Genomic DNA, 21,680 nt, shown 5'->3' with positions numbered 1-21,680 from the left:
CCTTATTCGTAATAGCCAGAACCTGGAAACAACCCAGATGTCTCTCAGTTGAGGAATGGATACAGAAATTGTGGTACTTTTACACAATGGAATACTACTCAGCATTTAAAAACGAGGAAATAATGAAATTTGCAGGCAAATGGTGGGACCTAGAAATGATCATCCTGAGTGAGGTATCCCAAAAGCAGAAAGACAAACATGGTGTATACTCACTTATATAGACCTATAAGATAGGATAAATATACTGAAATATATCCACCTAAAGAAGATAAACAAGAAAGAGGATCCACGGTACGATGATCAATCCTCACTTAGAAAGATAAATGGGATGGACATTGGATGTAGGAGCAAATAAGTAACAGGACAGGAGCCTACCACAGAGGGCCTCTGAAAGACTCTACCTAGCAGTATATCAAAGCAGATACTGAGACTCATAACCAAACCTACGGCAGAATGCAGGAAATAAAGAAAAAAAGTATCCAAGTGGGTACCCTAATAAGGGGAACAGGGACTGTTTCTGACATGAACTCGATGGTGGGCTCCTTGATCCCCATTCCCCCCAGGGAGGATCAGCTTTGTTAGGCCACAGAGGAGGACTTTGCAGCCAGTCCTGAAGATACCTGATAAACCAGTATCAGATGTAAAAGGAGGAGGTTCTCCCTTATCAGTGGACTTGGAGAGGGGCAGGGAGGAGATGAGGGTGGGAGAGTGGGATTGGGAGGGAAAGAGGGAGCAGGATACAGCAGGGATACAAAGTTAACAAACTGTAACTAATAGTAAAAAATAAAAATTACAAAAAGGTGGGTCTTTCCACTTCAAGTGTTTTAATTAAGAAAAATCCTCACAGGTGCACCCAGCTGCTTCTGTTATAGTTAATTCCAGATGTATACAGGAGTTAACAACCAAGAATAGCCATCACGTTACTCTTTATTGTGTAAAACTGTAGGTTTTCAGGCTGTGCCTTGCCCTGAGAGACTATGTTCTGTTTCTATCAGCCCGCACTGAACACCTCTGTACCGTAGCCTTAAATTTATTCTTGTGACCACATACATAATAGTATTTACTGTGCTATGTTATGAGAGAATTAATACTAGTAATTAAGATTAAAATAAAACAACCATGTCTTGGTCGATTACCAATATAGGCAGTTATCTGACAAATTGTTGCCAGTCAAAGCATTGTATCTTGTGACTCTGTTGTTATTCAGCAAGTGCTGACACTGTGAAAAGATGAACACATCTGTGTTTATGGCCTAGTGCTTTCTCAGCACTTCTGATGCCCCTCCTTTAGCAACTAGTAAATGTCTATAGATTCTTGGCAATATGGGTTGTATGTGCCTTACTCATGAGCCTCTCTCCCCAGTTACTGTCAACTACCTATAAATCCTCAGAAACACTTTCTAAAAATCAATCCAATCTTAGCTACTAATATTCTCAGATCACATGTTACATACCACACAGTAAATACATCTCTTCACATGCATATGTGTGTGTGCGTGCATGTGTGTGTGTTACTGAATGTCCTACAGAGAATTAAAGAGGTTGCAGCATAATCTAAGAAGTTAAAAAAAAAAAAGCTTTACAGGGATGCAAAGAGCATTTCTGGGGAGCTTGGGGGGCAAAAGGGTCCCTGTTGGAGATCTGCTGGAAACGCTGCTGCAGAGTCAAATGCTGGGACGCAGGTTTGAGTTGAGCCTCAAGGTCCCGTTGATCCATAGAAGTAAGGTATAGGATTAGGAAGGGCAGGGAGGCCAAGGGTAGGACCGGGTCCAGATGGACAAACACATGGAATAGAAAGACAGCGTGTCTAAATGGACAAGCAGACAGCAATTGAAGTAGACCATGTCAGCAATGGAATTGTAGCTAAGCAGAAGCCTGTAGGACAGTTGGGAGTTCTCTGCCTATAGCTGGACTCTCTCTGTCTCTGTACCCTCTGTCTCTCCCTCCCTCCCTTCCTTTCCCTTCCTCTCTCTTTCCCTCTCTCTCTTACACACACACACACACACACACACACACACACACACACACACAGGACAGGTTAATGGAGGTCGTTGTAATCACAGAGTTAGGTGTCTATCTATTTAAGGGGTTCAGGTGTTTTCATCCTTAGTTTGCTTAGTGTCTTTAGTCCTGGTTTCCCTGATGTTTTAATATGTCCACGTGCTCACATTGTCCCTGTGGTGGTTTGAATGAGAATAGCCCCCATATGCTCATATATTTGAATGTTTAGTCATCAGAGAGTGGTGATGACTACTATTTGAAAAGGTGTGGCCTTGTTGGAGTAGGTGTGGCCTTGTTGGAGGAAGTGTGTCCCTGGGGTGGGATTTGAGGTGTCAAAAGCCCATGGCAGGCCCAGTTCTCTCTGTCTGCTTGCAGCTCAGGATGTAGCTCCCAGCTACTTTTCCAGCTCCATGCCTGCATGCTGCCGCGCTCCCTGCCATGATGATAATGGACTAAGCCTCTGAAACTGTAAGCAAGCTCCCAATTAAATGCTTTTTTTTTTTCCAGACAAGGTTTCTTTGTGTAGCCTTGGCTGTCCTAGTCTCACTTTGTAGATCAGGCTGTCCTTGAACTCCCAGAGATCTGCCTGCCTTTGCCTCCCTGGGTGCCGGGATTACAGAAGTATACCACCATGCCCAGCTAAATGCTTTCTTTTATAAGAGTTGCCTTGGTCGTGGTGTCTCTTCACAGCAAATAGGACAGTGAGTAAGATAATCCTAGTTTACTTTGATAAGTTTATAGGCATTTAAAAGGTCGAATCCTGTTTACTTTTATGAGTAAATTTTTTCTCAGTCTGTACCTCATCGGTGATGCCAGACAGATGATGTGTTTTTGTAAGCACATCAGCTGCAAAAATCCTGCACTCAAAATGGAATCAAAAGCAGCTTATAAAATGGAGTTTCTCAGGTAACATGTGTGTGGAAACAACATTGTCTTACATAATGTGCAGCGATTAAGAGCAAGGGCAGCCTGTCTTGACACAGACACCCTTGGAATTTCTTGGTTTGTGGCAGTCCAATTTGTATTTCTGCCTCTGTCTTCGCACACATTACTTTCTCATGTCTCCTTTGTGTCTTCAGATTTTTCTTTCCTGGAAAAGAACAGTAAACATTTGATTTAGAGCCCACAGTAATCCTGGCTTAACTTGATTATATCTGCGAAGATCTTGTCTCCAAAAGAAGGCCTGGCATTCTTGGCGTACACGGCATTTTGGAACATCATTCAGTAAATCTGTGCAGTTGAGTGGGGGATTTGACAGGTAGCAAATATTTGAAACCTTAACTTAGGAGGCTGAGCGAGATGGTTCAGTGGGTAAAAGCACTTACCATGCAAATCTGATAAGCTAAGTTCAGATTTCCAGAACCTATATGAAAATCCAGATGTGTGGTTTGTATCTGTGATGCAAGCACTCCTAAGGAGTAATGGGAGGCAGAGACAGGAGAATCACCGAGAAGCTCATGGGCCAGCTAGTCTGCAGCAGGTGGCACAGTGGCAGCAAATAAATAGAGACCCTGTCTTAAAAACAAAGTGGGAGATGAAAACCAGCTCCTAAAAGTTGTCTTCTGCCCTCTCCAGGTGCGCCGCAGCTCCTGCACACGCTACATATGCATGTAGGCACACATGGGAGAAAAAGCAGAAAGGGGTTAGTGTGGTTTATGGTTTGGAGGTTAGCTAGCCCGTGATGTCGTTGACTTCAGGCCTTTGGTATGGCATTGAATGATAATGGCGGAAAGTACTCGGAGAACAGAAATGTTCACCTCATTGCCAGGAAGCCACGAATGGGAGGGAAATGGACATGGTGTCTCCCCTTACTTGTTTGAGCTTGCACCCCCAACGCCTAAAGACCTGCCACTAGACTTCACCTCTTAAAGCTCCCACTACATCTCAATAATGTTGCAGTGAGTCTGAGGCCTTTAACGAGTGGATGTTCAAGGCCCAAACCAGAGCATTATTGATTGCTTGATACTATTGGAGATATGCTCATTAACCCACTCTTCATTTGACTACTAATGTTAAAAATTAGGCTAAATAAGTCATATATACAGCCTCCTGTACCACCTACTTCTTGACCCCTTAGTCTAATAACTCCAGTCAAACAAGATTATAACAGAACTCTGATATGATCTCAAACTCATCTACCTATGTAAGATTCAAAATTTCTTCTAATTCTCTTATGGTTTAAAATATCCTTTAATAGTTTAAGGGTCAAAGTTAGGATATTAGTCTATATTCTTTCATTCCTCTTGGAATTTGACAGTTTGCATGTGTTCAGTTTCTTTGAATCTTACATATTTTCTATTACATTGTTTTGTCCCTAATATTCCCAGGAAACATTTTTAAAATTTTATTATTTATGTATTTATTATTACAATTTATTAACTTTGTATCCCAGATGTAGCCCCCTCCCTTGTCTCCTCCCAGTCCTACCCACCCTCCCTTGTCTCCTGTCATGCCCCTCCCCTAGTCCATTGATAGGGGAGGACTTTCTTCTCTTCTATTTGACCCCAGCCTATCAGGTCTCATCAAGGCTGGCTGCATCATCATACTCTGTGGTCTAGCAAGATCACCTCCTCCAGGAGGAGATGATCAAAAAGAAAACCACTGACTTGATGTCAGAGACAGCCCCTGCTCCACTTACTAGGAAATCCACTTGGAAAATGAGAAGCCTATGGACTTCCTCTGAGTAGGGGGGCTAGGTCCTTTCCATGCATGGTCCTTGGTTGGAGTATCAGTCTCTGCAGGCTCCCCTGGGCCCAGGTGTTTTGGCTCTGTTGGTCTCCTTGTGGAGCTCCTGTCCTCTGGGTCTTTCTATCTTCCTCTTCTTCCACAGGATTCCCTGCACTCAGCCCAAAGTTTGGCTAAGAGTCTCAGCATCTGCTTTGATTCCCTGCTGGGTAGAGTGTTTCAGAGGTCCCCTGTGGAAGGCTCCTGTCCTGTTCCTTGTCTTCTCCTACTTCGGATGTCTATCCTGTTCGCCCTTCTGAGTGAGGTTGCAGCCTCTTCCCTAGGGTGTTCCTTGTTGTTTAGCAGTGAGCCCAAGAAACATTTTTGAAAATAAAGAATGAATTCCTTTTTTGAGGAATTCCAAGAGCTGGTACTAAAAGGAGAGGCAAAACACAAACACGTACACGAGAGCCACGTTCATGTGAGGAGGGTAGTTGAGATATGACAGGCACATAAGCTAGGGAAGAGCAGGGAGTCTAACACAGGGAGAGACTGTGAATGGGGATACTGAGTATTCCTGAAGCGGGTTGAGTCTGGGTCTCTTAAATGAGGCAGATGGAAGCATAAAGGCCCTTTAGCAGAGGAGAGAAATGGTGGTAGACATTGTATTATAGACGTTGTATTAACCCAATTACATTGTCTCTCTTCAGGCTAAATGGATGCGTTTTCATGATCCCAAAGCTTCAACCTTTTCATATGACTTTCATAACTGTTTGGTGTTTAGAACTAGTTACCCTAGTGAGAGCATTACCTGCCCAGAATATTGCTGTAGAATTCTTTCTGCCCCTTCATTTGAAACTAAAAATTTCCGTATCAGAACAAAGTTAGCTTTTCTACATTACACTCTCAAGTTCCATTGTCCGCCTGGGGGTTATTTTCAGCCTTGCTTTCAGCTTCCCTCTCTGCAGATTTTTCCCTTCTCTCCAGCTACCCTCTCCTCACATTTTGTCTTATTAACATCACATTCCCTCCTCCCATATTTTTCATGACAGTTTAGGTCAAACTAAAAGACACACTTGTACTAAGCATGCTTTAAACTGCCATTCTTGGCCAGGCTTGAGCTACTATCTAAAGCAACCTCCTGCTTCATCTAACACTGCTTCTGTTTGTTCCCTTCCGAAGAAGACAACAGAACCGTGTGGGCCGAGCACATCTATTTTCGGGTTTGCATTTGTGGTATTTTTAGGGTGTACAGTAGGCAAGGCTCCGAAAAATCACTGCCTTTTTGTTTTTATACATCTGCTGGTAAGTTCAAGTCAGCATCTATTTAGCAGCCTACCTGCCCTCGCTGCCTTTTCCGATGTTATTAGTGTGTATGAGTTGAGAGCCTGTGTTCCTCCCCATTTAAACCCTGCCATCCAGAACAACCTGCGTCCCAGTTTCAGGAAACAGATTCCACGGACGTCTAGTGGTTACACTGAGCCCTTTGGCCATGAAAGAGCTGCCTGTGCTGCGTTTTTATGTTTCTTGTGTTGTGAGAGACAATATATGCCAAACCACAGAGGCAGATTGAGAGCACATTGCACATGCGCGCTCTACTTGCATCCTGCATGAATTCAACTCCGCGGAGTTTTTGAACATTGGTCTGACTGGCTCCAAGCTCAATTTTATGAAAATGGGTTTCTGCTCCCATCATTTAACTTGCTGGTAGCTGGGGGTCATTGGGCATTAGAGGTTCAAAAAAAAAAATCGTTGTTGAGCTGCAAAAAGTGCTGCACCTCAACTGTTAGCTCTGCCTTTGATCACACGTGTTTTTCACCGGGAAGTCACGGTTGACGAAATGCACACTTCTCTCACCCAGGGCATATTTACATTTATAAAACAGCCTAGGGTGAGCCTGCTGCTTTTAGGAGCTTGGAGGGCCTGCAAGAGTTCATGAGGAGGTAGAGGCATTTTCTTTCCATGGAGAAGTGTGGAGAGGAAGAGTCTGGGCGGACAGGACAGGACCAGGGAGTTTTCTGGGAGGGGCGTGTCCGGAAGTGGCTGAAGGCACATGGTACCTCTGACCGGCCACAGATAAGTAACACTGCCACGAGGTACTCATCATCAGTGACTCATAGCATCCTTTCTTGTCTTCCTCCCATATAACCCTTGAACTTTGCTTTTTAAATTTTTACCGCTACTGCCCATGTTTGACACTCATTCCCTCATGTCTGAACCTATGTTGGTACCACTGCTGGGATTTGTAACACCCCATGAAGATTCATGTGGACTGAATCTTTAGCTTGGCACTACCAGGAGGTTGTAGAACTTTTAGGAGGCAGACCTACTGGGAAGTTTGGGCGTCATTGGGACTTCTACCCTTAAAAGTGATATTGGAATATATCTTTTTCTCCCTTTAAACCATCAGTCTGGCTGTGATTTTTCTGTTGCATTAAACAATTGTAATCACAACCATGGCATTCTCCTGAGCTCGGTGTTAGGGTCCTTACAGAGTCAAAATAGGGTCAGGGCTGGGCGTAATGGGGCATCCCTATAATCCTAGCACTCTGAAGGCAGACACATGTGGTTTTCTGTGAGTTCCAGACTAGCCAGGGCTACACAATAAGATGCTGTCTCAAGAAAAAGTCATTTTAGTTGGCCTTTATTCAATGTAACTGGTGGGAAGGAAGCCCTTTCTAGATCCTGCAGAGGGGCAGAATCCTGCTGACACTTTGAATTCTGACTTACAGCCCCCAGAACCATGACACCATAGTTTCTGTGATTTAAGTTTTTGTGGTCAATTTGTGGTGTTTCTTAGGGTTGCCCTAGCAATGTAATATAATATAATGGGCTCTGCATCATCTTTCAGTACTTCCAGTACTTCACACATGTATCTAATGTTTGCTGAGAACTGGTCACATGCCAGATGCTGTGTTAGACTTCAGGATACAGCAAGAACCAAGGCTAGCAGTTTCATTGCATATATGCCCTCGTGTAGGCAAAGGCCAGGGGGCTCAGACATTAGGATTCACAGAAAGTCCCTGATTAGTAGAGGGGAGCATACAAAAGCACGGCTACCTGGAAGAGGTGTCATTCAAATTTGATGATGCTTCAGGTGAACTGTAAAGAGGACAGAAAGAAGGCTGGTGAGCCCTGGCAAGCGGTGCTGCCGTTTCCAACTACTCTCCTGAGATAATACTGCGTGCATTTGTGCACTATATGCTTTGTGGGCACGTGAACCGGAACATGACCACATAGGCCGACTGTACAGTACACCACATTCCCCTCCTTTGCTCCTCCACCACACCCTAAAGTGATAGGTTTCTGATTTTTGTCTGCTCTAAGGTCAGCCTTATTCTAACCAGAGACTGTCTATTGTGAAAGTATGAGCAAGAAAATAAGAAAACTGCAGACGAGGAAAGAATATTTGTAAAAGATATATCCGATAAGGATGTTATCTAAAGCATATAAAGAGCTCTCTTTTTGTGTGAAAACATCTTTATTTTAAGAAAAAAAAAACTAGTTAAAAAAACTTTAACAAGTTTCACTGAGAGCAAAAGGAAACCACAGGACAAAGAAAGGCTTAAGTCAAGGCCTCACCAATTCCTACAGTCCTCGTATTGTGTCTCAAGTCTCAAAACCAACTTTTAGAAAGCTTAAACTTAACCTAAAGAGTTTAAATGAAAGTATAAACTGGTGCTCGCTTCGGCAGCACAAATACTAAAATTGGAACGATACAGAGAGGATTAGCATGGCCCCTGCGCAAGGATGACACGCAAATTCGTGAAGCGTTCCATATTTTTGATGAAAAACTCAAGGGACAACACATGCTGGAGAGGTTGTGGAGAAAGGGGAACCCTCCTCCATTGCTGGTGGGAATGTAAACTGGTACAACCACTTTGGAAATCTATCTGGCGCTTTCTCAGACAATTAGGAATAGTGTTTCCTCAAGACCCAGCTATACCACTTCTAGGTATATACCCAAAGTTTGCTCAAGTTCACAAAAGGGAGTACACTTGCTCAACCATGTTTATAGCAGCTTTATTTGTAATAGCCAGAACCTGGAAACAACCCAGATGTCCATCAACAGAGGAATGGGTACAGAAATTGTGGTATTTTACACAATGGAATACTACTCAGCAATCAAAAAGGAGGAAATCATGAAATTTGCAGGCAAATGGTGGGATCTAGAAAAGATCATCCTGAGTGAAATATCCCAGAAGGAGAAAGACACAGTATATACTCGCTTATATAGACCTATAAGATATCATAAACATAATGAAATCTATACACCTAAAAAAGATAATCAAGAGAGCGGACATGGGGTAAGATGATCAATCCTCGTTTAGAAAGACAGATGGGATGTGCATTGAACGTATGACAGGAGTCTACTGAGGGCATCTGAAAGACTCTATCTAGCAATGTTTTCAAAGCAGATACTAAGAGTCATAACCAAACCTTTGTCAGAGTACAGGGAATCATATGAAAGAAGGGGAGTTAGTATGATGGGGAAAGGATAGAAGCTCCGTAAGGACCAAATATATCTGGGCATAGGGGTCTTTTCTGAGACTGACTCTCAACCAAGGACCATGTATAGATATAACCTAGAACCTCTGCTTGGATGTAGCCCGTGGTAGCTCAGTAACCAATTGGTTTCCCATAGTAAGGGGAACAAGAACTATTTCTAACAGGAACTCAATGACTGGCTCTTTGACCTCCCCACACCCCAAGGAAGGAGCAGTCCTGTTAGGCCACAGAGGAGGACTTTGCAGCTAGTCCTGAAGACATCTGATAAAACAGGGTCAGATGAATGGGGAGGAGGTCCCCCCCATCAGTGGACTTGGAAAGGGGCAGGGTGGAGATGAGGGAGGGAGAGTGGGATTGGGAGGGAATGAGGTAACGGGATACAGCTGGGAAACAGAGTTAATAAAATGTAACTGATAAAAAAATAAAATTTAAAAAAAAGAAAGTATAAACTAGAATGAAGAACTGAGCAATGCTTCTCTTTGCATCAGGGATCTAGCACCTTTGAGTTCTCCAGAAAAGTACATGTACCCAGTGTGTCCACTGTGGTGGGCTTAAAGATTCTCTCACCATACTTAAAACTGCTTGACCCAGATAGCCTCACTCTTAAGTATACTGCCAAAAATGTTAATGGAGAAAAGCGGGAAAAAAATGGTTTTAGTTTGCTTGATGTTGCATGCTAGAAGAAAAGTTTACATGAGAAACACGGAAGAGGCAATTTTTTTAAAAATCCATATTTCACAAACTCATGGTGCAAAATGGGTCTCTGGGCTTCCTCTAGAGTCATAGACTGCTCTTGGCTGCTTTGTTGGCTACCTGTGAAATTTCTGATTGAAACAACTCAACTGTTCCTACAGTACTAATCATAGCCACCCATGCTGTTCTGACCATTGGAGCCCGCAGTAGCAGCCACTCACTGACTGGCCACGGTAGTTGCCCGGGCAGCTCACACTTCCATGCCCTGCATCACCATGCTGCTGTAAGCCCACTCGCTAGCCCCTGTTGTTGAATTAGGGAGAGCTCTATGCATCCGTGCTGAGGGTTGGCCCTGTCTTTCCACACAGCTGCCACTGCGCTCATCATGGGCGGCAAACTCAGCATCAACTTCTCCCAGTACTCTTCCATCAGGGCCAATCTCAACATGGACTCTCACAGGGCTGAGGGGAGAGATGTTGTAAATGCCGCTCTCCGTCGCTTTGTGGGGAAGCCTCGTGTGGACGCAGTGGCCCATGGTGCTCTGCACTGTGAACTCGCTGTCTCTGTATCTGTGGTCCTACCTTCCCTAGAGACAGTAGCTGAGGTCTCCCAAGCAGGTCAGTGGTGAAGCCATGACCATCACTGAGGCCACTGTATTCTTCACAGCCCCCCTAGCCTGCACTATCGGCACCAGACCTCACCCTATCCAGGCCTGCCTGTTTCACAATGCCAATATACCTCCTGGCACTGTCAGGCCGGTCAGAGGGCCCGGGACTCTGCACAAACATAAACTTCAGAGGTGGATCTGAGTATGACCTAACTTCCGTCTAACTGCTTTTGAACACTTCAATATACCTGTGCCCTAGTCTTTCCTTTCTCCACTAACTCTTGTGAGGCAAACTGAACGAAGGCCTCCCCTGTAATCATGTGCTCCGGGTCCACAGGTAATGTGACCCTGTTTGGCACAATTTCCAACCCTGAGAAGAACTGAACGATGTCTTCCTTTTTGCATCCAAATGGGAGTGCCCGAAGCCTCACAAAGCCGTCCTTGGCACTGAAAGCACTGTTTGGACCATCGTGCTTCAACCCCCAATCCATCTCGGCTCTGTGTGACTTGAACACCTCAATATAACAGTGTCCATGCTTTCCCTGTCTTTTTTTTTTTCAGAGCCAATTTTACATCATCTTCTGACCTGAGTTCAACAAAAGCCTCACTGTTCTGCCTGCCTTCTGTAGTATAAGTGAAAACAAACACCTATGACCCCACCATGAGTTGTGCAGAGAGGAAGTTTTGTACGTCCTCAGTTGAGCAGGACCAGGGTAGGCCACGGAGTTTGACCACATCGCCTTCACCTCCCTCAGGACCCAGCATCATGAACACTTGACAGGGCTGATGTCAAACAAGCTTGTGCAATTTTTTTTTTTTTTTTGTAGCCTAAAGAACTGCCACAGATGCCTTCTGTAGCAAACGCTTACAGAAGATAACAAGTTTTCCACGGGAGGAAGGCAGAAAGGACTTGTAGTCTTCAATAAGGAACTTGGCTTATGAACCAACTCCACCCGATGCCTTAAAACAAAACAAACAAACAAACAAACAAACAACAACAACAAAAATGCAGAGGGCACCAGGAAAGTTCAGGTGCATCTTCTTTCTGTTCTCAACCTTCAGAAAGACCAGGAACAGGCCACACATTAAGATCTCTTAACACATTTTTTTTAAATAGATTTTTTTTTAAAACTTGACATTTTTCTGAAAGGGATGATTATTTTAAAATTTTTTTCTGTTGGAATTTTTGGGATATCTTATGTAAAGTATCATAGCATTGCAAAAAAGGGATAATGTGACATCTTTTCCTATTTGCATCCCTTTAATAACCCTCTCTCCTTTTACTGCTGCAAGAACTACTGAGAAGGAATGAGGAAAGTGGGCATCCACGTCTTTCTCTTTATTTAGTGGGACTGGGTCAGTTTTTCTCCACTTAGGATAATGATGTCTATGGGTTTGTCATAGATAGCCTTTATTCTGTTGTGCTATGTTCCCTCCGGTCCAATTATCTCTACAACTTTTATTATGAAGGCATGTTGGACTTCGTCTACGGAGATGATCATGTGGTGTCTGTCTTCAGGTTCGCTTATACAATTGATTATCATTATTGACGTATGTCTGCTGAAACATTGATGAATCATCAGGATAATGCCAGATTAATTGGTATGAATGACCTTTATTCATGCCTGTATTCAGCCTGCAAGTATTTCATTGGGATTTTTTGCATCTATGTTCATTAGGACATTGATCTGTAGATTTGGTTTCTGATGTAGCTTTACCTGGCTTGGGTATAAAGAGTTTGTGAGTGCTCCTTCTCTATTTTTTGAATACCTGAAGAAGAATTGGCTGTGGATCTTCCTTGAAGGTCTGGTGGGACCTGCTGTGACTAGATCTGGACCTGTGATTTTTTTTTTTTTTTTAAGTGTAGAGCATTTGTTTATTGTTGCTTTTCAGAATTCTTGAGTTACATCAAGTCACTTATTTGTGACCTTTCTAATTTCTATAATGTAGGTACTGAGATATAAATATCCTTTTTAGGGCTACATCTTTAATTTTTTTTTACAATTTATTCATTTTATATCCCAACTGCACACCTATTAGAATGGCCCGGCCCCCAAACTCTGTCGATACCAAATACCTACAAGGACACAGAACAATAGGAACTCTCTCTCATTCATTGCTGGTGGAATGGCTAATAGTGGAGCTGGCTACCTTTTTACCTGACAAAACTAAACATAACCTTTATTATGTATCCTAGCACATTAGTTAGAATTTTATGTCCTCACAAAAATGTGCACATAAATTCCTATTTACAACTGCTAAAGCTCAGAAGCAAGCAAGATGTCTATTAGAAGGTAATTGGATAAACCAACTGAAATAAATAGACAATAAAGGATGACTTATCACAAAAAAAAGTGAACTATGGAGCCCTGGAAAGACATAGAAGGACCTTGGATACATACAAGTAAGTGACAGAAACTGATCTAAATGTGCCAGACACCGAGTGGTCCCAACTCTGTAACATTAAGGGCAAGACAAACCTCTGAAGATAGCAACAAGATTTGAAGGGAGGAAAATGGTACAAAGGACTTTTAGGTCTATGGAACTATTCTGTAGAATGTCAAAATGGGGGAATCATGACATTAGACACTTCCAGATACCAGAAGGATGTACAAAAGCAACAATAAGCCCAGGTATAGAGTATGTACTTTGGGTGACATGTCCATTTATGCTCCTCAAGAGTTCACCCCTCGAATGCGAGACACCTGTGCTTTCTGCTCAGTTTTGTTCTGAACAGAACACTGTCCTGAGAAAAAAGGACCCAAGCATAGGTGAGTCATGTCACATGCTCTAGGTTCTATACTCTTCTCCCCCCTACACCTCGTGGCTGAGGCCCAACCATTTCTTTTATTTCCCTCTTGGTGTCTGTTTTCCTATTTCCCTTTTATATTCTGTCCACATTTTAGGAACGTCTGTTTCCTGTAATGATGTTTCCACTAACAACCAGTTTCCAGGGAAAATATTCTTCCTTTTCTGGTTCTCGGTAATCTTTACCTTCTTGCTCAATCTTTCAAAGTTTGTGTTTCCACCATGCACCGGCTTAATTCTAGCTAAACCAATCTGTCCTTTGTATATTGCCATATGGCTTCAATATGCATGTTTTCAGTATCTCCTAGTGTGTATTATCCAGAGCATTTATAAAGATGTCCCAAATGGAATCTAATTAAAAACAGATGGGTCTTCTTTGAAACTTCTTATCAATTAACAATACCCAGCTGCTTTGCGAAAACAATCCCATGCAAGACAGAGGCTATCCTCTCCTAATTTCCCTTTGCAGATTCAAAACAAAACAAAACAAAACAAAACAAAACAAAACAAAACAAAGGGTCAGAGATGTTACCATGTTGCTAGTTATGAAGGTCATATTGCAAGACAGAGGAAAGCCCGTGCTTTTACCAGAAGGCCTGTGTTTGAGGGCCCCATCTTTGTGTGTCCCCTGTAGATTACTTAGCTCCCGTGCAGTATGAATGCTTACATAAGGCAAAGCTGATTCATTTCCCCATCTTGCTCCTTTTCTGTCAGCCAGCAACAGTTTAAATATGTTTTCTTTAAGGTCACATACGGTCTTCCTTAATGATACAGTGGCCACTGCATAACTACCGTAGTTTTTGAGTCTCACCAGGTAGTCTTTAAGAAAATTAAGGACCATGGCTGGAGGGTTACAGCTTGTCTGGTTAGAGTTCTTTCTTTGCACTCACAGAGCTTGGGTTTGATTCCCAGCATGGCATTGACCTGGTGTTGTGGTGCAGGCCTGTGATTCCAATATTCAGTAGGCAGGAGGATCAGAAGTTCAAGGTTATCTTTGTCTACATATGGAGTTCAAGAACAGTTTGGGATATATGAGGTCCTGTCTTTCTTTTTTTATTAAGAGACCCAGTGAGTTAGAATAATTTCCCTGCCATAGAACAGAACATGGTAACTAACCATTGTACTTACCAAGGGAGGAGTGGAAGTGGATGAAGAGCAATAAGAAAGGAAGGATTTGAAAACCCACCATTAGTTTTGTGTGAAGATACTCCAATACGTGTAAAAACTTGTCCTTGGGTCAGAGGTGACAGTGGATGTCCTAAGCTGATAAGAAAGTGGAAAGCAGAAGTTTGTATTGGCAGTCATCTTTAGACCCCCACGAAAGGAAATGCTCTTTGGTTGGTGCAAAGACTGCTTGGCTTGTCAATTTAATTGTTTTTCTAGGAAACTGAGACAATGAAAACACACTGGCCTTCACTCACATATTATTTCTGGGTTTATTTTGCTAATAAACTTATTATGATTTCTAGACCATTTAACCTTTGACACCTAGTATCCTGCCTTCACAAGACGCGAGCAACATGGAAGGATATTTTGTTCCATGAAACATCAGAGAGATGTTTCAACTCTACTGCTCCAAAAAGTAGTATTTTATCCCATTTTTTTTTCATATACGGCTCTGTAGATGGCTTCAGCTTCCTTTTAGAAACCCAGCATTTGTGAATTACAATTTACTTGAAAACAATATTTTAAGTCTTTGGCCTTAACAATACTCGACATCATTTTCGATTTTTCTTTTCTCCCCTTTCTCCCTCCTGATAAAAAGAGACTAGGATACAGACACACACACACACACACAATCATATGGAGTCATATGGAGAATATAATTGCCTACAAGCCAAAAGCTCAGGAGGAACCAGAAACTTGCGGATGCTTTTGTTAAGGTGATTATCTCCAGTTTTCTCTGGTCTTGACCCTACTACAGTTATCGAGCTCCTTAAAGGACACTACAATAGAGGAAGAAGTCAAGAGTTCAATTAAAGCAAAGACACAAGAATTTTCTCTTTAGGAAAAGAGCTGAGATGCAGGGGCCTTGTTCTTAAAAGACAAAGAGCTATAGTTCTTTTTTTTCTGTTGTCCTTTCCCTTGTGCCTTCTGCAAGATGGCCATATCCAGGAGAGGGGTCTATTCTTTGAAGAATGCATTTTACCCAGAATTCAGCCTAAGTCGCTATATCAGATACCAGAACATGTAAGGTTGAAAAGATCGCCGGGGAAAAGGTGATAGTACTTGTGTGTGCCCCAGGTGAGGAGGTCCTGAAGCTGTTTTAATCCATCCATCTAGCACTGCCCACTGTTGCCCGTTGTCTCTTATCTCTTGTTCAGGGGTCTGAGATGGCACATCTTGAGTTTGCCATCACTGCCTTCTATCTGTATTTGACCACTATTATTTTAATTTCTTCTTTGTAGATGTCACCACTATCTATAGCTCGGCTGGAGTGACTGCCACCGAACATTGCTCCTTTTGTCTGATCATGGGAGCTTGTTAGTCAATTCCAGGGCTAACCTGCCTAAGACATTGGCCTTGGACTTTTAATCACCAGGACTTGAGACAGTAAGGATATTTATTTAACTCAGTTTGTGACCCTTTGCTAGAAACCAAACACAAGATGTGCTTAGAGAGCATGGAATTCTTCCTTTCTATGGGATGTTTGGCCTCTCATTGGCCTTTAAGGATTGGCCAAACCAGATCTGACTATATAGAAAGCTGTAGATCACTATCACCACAGAAGCCTGATATTCAGCTTTAAAAGAGGAGAGACTTAGCTTGGCTGACACTCTTAGAGGTTTTAGGTCATGGGAGGTTGGCATTGAGGATCCGGGGGTCTGTGGAGAGATGGGACACCACGATGAGAATGCATAGTGCAGGAACCCATTCAACTCGTGGCTGGGAATGAAATGGGAGGAAGAGACTGGTGTCCAAGTATCCCCAGGGACCTGAAGATACTCCATCAGGCAATACCTTTTGCCCTATCTGCCTTCTTTCAAGATCCACAAACTGGAGAACAATCCTAATACATGGGCCTTCAGGAAATGTTCAAGATCCAGACTGTAGCAAGCACTGTCTAGCTGTGAGATACTGGTTAAGTCTCATTGGTCTGTGGAAATCTTTTTCTCCACAGAGAGCTCCTTGACATTCTGATATTTATCAAGCTTTCCAGCATATTCGAATGGGAGGCAACCCTTGCGGGGGGAGGGGGAACCACTAGGATTAGATCATCTCCAAGATTTCTGCCCATTCTAGCATTCTGTGTTTCTACGGAAAAATCTCAATCCCTGGTCTCCAAGAATGAGGCTGGAACCTGGATGGAAATGAGCAATGGAATCTTTTTACCTTTGTCACATCATGATTATGCTCCCATTTCTAGAAGTTAATAAATTTTCCCAGGACAGCACGGGTTGTAGAGAACTAGTTGGACAGAGATGTGGGCAGAGATGGCGTTCCTGATTCCTTGAGGTTAGAGGTCAGAGACCAGGTATGACTCTGGAAGAATGCCTCTGGGGGCCTAAGCTGGGCTGACACCTGGATTCATGGACTCAAATGAGCTTCCAGATTTGTAGTATACTGGCGATGTCACCTTGCTCAGCATAGTTTGAGCGACAGTTTTCCCACTTACAAAGTTTATGTTTTTCCATCCTTTCTATTAATGGGACAAACAATTGAGAATGATTATCAAAGTACATTGAAACAATGTGAATCCTTTTTGCTAGTTGCTTAGGTTATTGTTAGATTACAGTAATAATAATGAGCTGGGGCTAGGACACTGAAGGCAGGAGGGTGGCTGAGACACAGGCCACCTAGCTAGTTTTACCTGCATGTTAAACTTGCAGCTTTGGTTAAAATCTAGCTGTAGTAGTTACTTCTCTGTTGCTGCGGTAAGACACCATGACCAAGGCAGCTTAGAGATGGAAGGATTTGCTTTGGCCTATGGTTTTAGAGGGATGAGTTCATAATGTTGGCAAGGCATGGCGACAGGCCATAGACATGGTGGCAGAAGCAGGAAGACACATCTTCAAGCACAAACAAGAAGTAGAGAAAGAGAGAGAGAGAGAGAGAAAGGGGGAGGGAACTGGGGCTGTAAACTCTCTAAGTTGTTCCCAGAGGCATATTTCCGCTAGCAAAGCAGCACCAACTCCTCAAACGGTGCCACCACCTCAGGACTGAGTGTTCAAATACCTAAGCTGATGGCATTTTAAAAAAATTTAAACCCCTACACTAGCCAAGACTTGCAGTGAAATTAAACATTAGGAAATGGATTACCGTATCAAAATCTGGTTTAAAGTTTCCCAGCCAACCTTCACGGCAGGATCTACATCTGTTCTGACCCCATAATTTGGAGTGCACTTCCCACATGGCACTACCCTTCTGACAGCGAATGCCAAGCCACCACTTGGCATTTTGCTCCTTGGGTTTCCCGAGGAAACTCCATATGATGGTTCTGAGATAGCCAAGGTATCGCCCTCTCCTTGGGGGTCCTGGGCAAAGTATCAAACATTGCTAAAATCAGTTAAAATTGCCATGTCTTGTACGGCCTTGGGAGCTACCTGACTGTGGCTGTGAGGGAGTGACAAGACAGTCATGAACACACAAGAAAGGTAGGACCAGGTGGTCCGAGCTTTCTAATGGAGAAGCCACAGCACCTTGAAAGCTCAGTGTTTATTTCATTCAGTTGAATAAAAAGGTGGGGTTATTGTGTACAGCTGAATAGAGAAAAGAATCCAGGATTTATAGGCTGCAGTTGGATCAAGGTGGTGGGCTAAGCTCAGATTGGTAGGAGCAATCTTTAAGCAAAAAACTATTGAGGGTAGAAAGCTACCATGAATCTAGTCTGCAAACGCTGTCAACATGCACACTTGGATCCCTGAGGAAGGCTTTGCCACTCCCATGGGGCTGAGGGATTAGAGCCCTTGGCATGGCCATACATGTCAACAACACACATTTACCTAGCATTTCATTTACTCAGGCCTCTCCACGCAAATCACTGTTAGTGTTAAGTTCTTCATATTCCTTTTTAAATTTTCCACAGTGTGTGTGTGTGTGTGAGAGAGAGAGAGAGAGAGAGAGAGAGAGAGAGAGAGAGAGATGGGGAGATCCAAGTGCGCGTGGAATCGTCCCCACTCACTCTTTCACCTTATTCACTGATGTACTCAGCAGAGAAGGAGGGATTGGGTCATGCTGGGGGTTTTCACACTCTGTTCCCCACTGGGAAGACCTTATTTAGGCCACATCTCATGCACCCTGGGGCAATCTTAGGCATTCTTACCTTTTGGTCTTAAGCACTGGGACAGAATCCAGCACCTTGGGGATACTATGCAAAGAGCTCTGCCACTGAATGACACACCAACCCCAGCAGTATTAGTTTCTTTAAAAAACTCTTCAGGAGGTTCCGGTGCACATTGAGTTTGAGGCCAGAGGGTTATTTTTGTTCAGTTTGTTTTGTCTTGTTTAAATGCGCGCAAGGATATGTGTGGGAAAGTGCAGGTTCTACTCCAGCAGGTATGGGGCAGGCTCGGGATTCCACACACCCGATTATCCCCAGTGGAGGCCAGTGTTGGTCCTGGATCACATGAGTGCCCCAGACCAGCTGACATGCCCCCTGCCTTCCAGACACTTCACATGACCCTGTCTGCTGTGGTAGTGTGGCAGGTTTCTAGTCGCGATGGAGTGTGGGGGAGGCAACATCTGTAACAGGAAATAGCTTTTGCTGAAAGACAGTTCAGTTTGGAGATGGTTTATACGTTAGGGAAGTCTCCATGCTCCAGATAAATGGAACTCTGGACCTAATGACATTATTTAGAAACAGTTTAAGGGAAAATGAGCAGAGTTGGTCCTGTATATGGCTCTTCCTGGGTCCTGGAATGCCTCTGTTTAGTGTAACAAGGGCTGATGTGGCCTCCTCATGGCCTCTAAAAAGGGCCAGTGCTCTTCCAGCAATTGAAAACTCCGGAGAAACAGCAGGAAGGCTGTAAACAGTTTCCAGCTTCAGATTTTAATCTGTCAAGTGTGGATCCTATAAAAACAAACCTCTCCCAGTTTGGCCTCAGAGCCTGGGATATGCCAAATTCTTCACTGAGCACTTTTCCCATGTCAAGAAGGGTGAGTGGGAAAAGAAATAAAGATGAAGCCAAGGTCCGAGGCTGGCTACTATCTGATCCTCGGATAGGCAGAGAACGCTTGCTTGCTTTGAGACTTCTTTTTATAAGGATTTATTTATTTTCTAAGTCTGTGAGTGTGAATGCAGATTTCACACAGGCTAAAGGAATTGGAGCATTGGACGCCCTGGAACTGGAGTTACAGGTGGTTGTAAGCTGCCCAGTGTGGGTGCTGGGAACCAAACTCAGGTTCTCTGCAAAGGCAGTATTTGCCTTTAATCACTGAAGTGTCTCTTTAGCCCCCAAGGCTTCCTGTTAGATTTTCACCAGGACTGTCATACAGCCATATATTTGAAGCAACTAGGGAAATTCAGGCAGGATTCTTAATTGGGTCCTCACTAGCTTAAGAATTTTCTCCTTGGGTATGGGGTTAGGACAAGTAAGGTATGTTTTCAATTTCTCCAGGTGATTTTAGTGAGTATCCAGTTTACTTTCAATGTGTTTATAGAGCCTTTACTGAGTGTAGTGAGTGTAGTTTACTTTCAATGTGTTTATAGAGCCTTTACTGAGTGTACATGTTTAGTGTCTGTGAGCAGCATTAACAAAATACCTTAAACCAGTGGCTTATGAACAAGAGATTTTGTTTCTCACAGCTCTAGAAGCTGGGAAGCCTAAGACCAAACTGCTAGCAGAATACGTGTCTGTTGAGGCATTATTTCCTGGGTCATGGACAGTCATTCTCCTGTGGTGGAAGAGAGCAAGAGTCCAGAATCTCTTTGTTATGGAAACTAGTCTCATCCATGAAGACTCCAGGTCTCTGGACTTAATCGCTTCCTAAAGTCTCCACCTCCAATACTTTAATAATGAGAATTAAGTGTCAATATTTGAACTTTGGCAGGATACAAATATTCAGATGACAGCAGTAAGGTATCGTGTTCAGCCTAGGGAAGACCTAGGTAGTCACCTAGGACAAGGGGACTACAACAGAAACTGAGATGAGTCTTTGGGCCATCTGCCATCTGAGCAGCCTGACTCACCACCACCCAATGGCTGAGTCCTCATCTCTGCTCGAAGTAGCTGGTTCCAGTTTTGTGTTTTTCAAGTTGGTACACGAGCAGCAAGCCTGGTTTCCTTAAAATTAAAACGCTTGTGAAATACCTTCAACATGAAAAAAAAATGCAGAGTATATTTGTGATTTGAGTCAAAAGACTCATGCTGTGTGAATTTTTCTAGTCTCCTAACTGGAAATAGCTTATTCATTCTGGATAGAAGATCAGCGACAGCCCATACTACTGATTTCAGCCAAGTACAGTTTTGTGAACTACTGAGTTTATTCGGAATATGCTTACAGAAGTGTGGGCCTGGGGTTGCGTTCTAGTTTAATTGATACTGCTTTGGTGAAATAGTTTGACAAAGAGTAACTTGTGGGAGAAAGAATGTATTTTATCTTACAAGTTTGAGTTACAGTTTATCACTGGAGAGAATTCAAGGGGGGAATTTGAGCAGCTAGTCCCATCCACAGTCAGAGAATAAACACTTAATACTCAGCCAGCTTTCTTTACCTCTTTACTCTTATACAATCCAGAGCCTCAGACCAGAGAATGGTGACAGCACTTGTAGGCTGAGTCTTTCTCCATTAACTAGGACAATCAAGACAATCTCCCTCAGATAGGCCTGTAAGCTATAATAATATAGACTATCTCTCATTGAGAGTTTCTTCTCAGGTGATTTGAGTTTATGTCAAGCTGATAAAATTAATCATAATAGGTTATTTTTAGGAACATGGATGGCACAAGGTAGCTATATCACCAAAAAGTCTACCCTTGCATGGAAAATTATTCACAAAAGCTGCGTCTCTGGAGCATTCACAACTTGTAGGCAGCCTGGCCACTCCACAGCAGTTGCTACTGATTAGAAAACTTGCTGGGGGAGGTGATCAGAGACAGGGGGATACAGCTTGGATACAAAGTGAATACACTGTAATAAATAAAAAAAATTAAACAAAAACAAAACCAAAAACTTGCTGGGGAGGAGAGTGTCTTGTGGATCTTGTAGGTTTCAGGAACTTCCTGAGACTTCTAAATTGTTTACACACTACCTCTTAAGAGCTTCCATCCATAGGACTTAAGAGTCTTCCAGGAAGGACTGCTTTCATTCAGAAGAAATAGTCACAACAACTCATATGTTGAAGCTTGATCATTGGCCTGTGGAAATCCTGGAAAGTGTTAAGACAGTTAAGATTGAGGTACAGCAGAGAAATTTAGATCACTGGGGGTGGGGCATATGTGTTGGAAGGGACATTTAGAG

General features: G+C 43.1%; 1 non-coding gene and 1 pseudogene across 1 annotated transcript; one reads left to right on the top strand and one right to left on the bottom strand.

The window, feature by feature from the left end:
• Positions 1-8,342: 8,342 nt before the first annotated feature.
• LOC129666413 (U6 spliceosomal RNA) lies at positions 8,343-8,449 on the top strand. The gene has a single exon (XR_008718569.1). It is a non-coding gene; the product is annotated as a U6 spliceosomal RNA (small nuclear RNA).
• A 1,580-nt stretch (positions 8,450-10,029) lies between these two features.
• Positions 10,030-11,241, bottom strand: LOC129666360 (heterogeneous nuclear ribonucleoprotein F-like; annotated as a pseudogene).
• Between the last annotated feature and the right edge of the window lie 10,439 nt (positions 11,242-21,680).

Source organism: Psammomys obesus, unplaced genomic scaffold (assembly GCF_907164565.1).
Source record: "Psammomys obesus unplaced genomic scaffold, mPsaObe1.curated_primary_1811, whole genome shotgun sequence".
NCBI classification, from domain to species: domain Eukaryota; kingdom Metazoa; phylum Chordata; class Mammalia; order Rodentia; family Muridae; genus Psammomys; species Psammomys obesus.
This window is presented reverse-complemented; position numbering and strand designations above follow the sequence as displayed.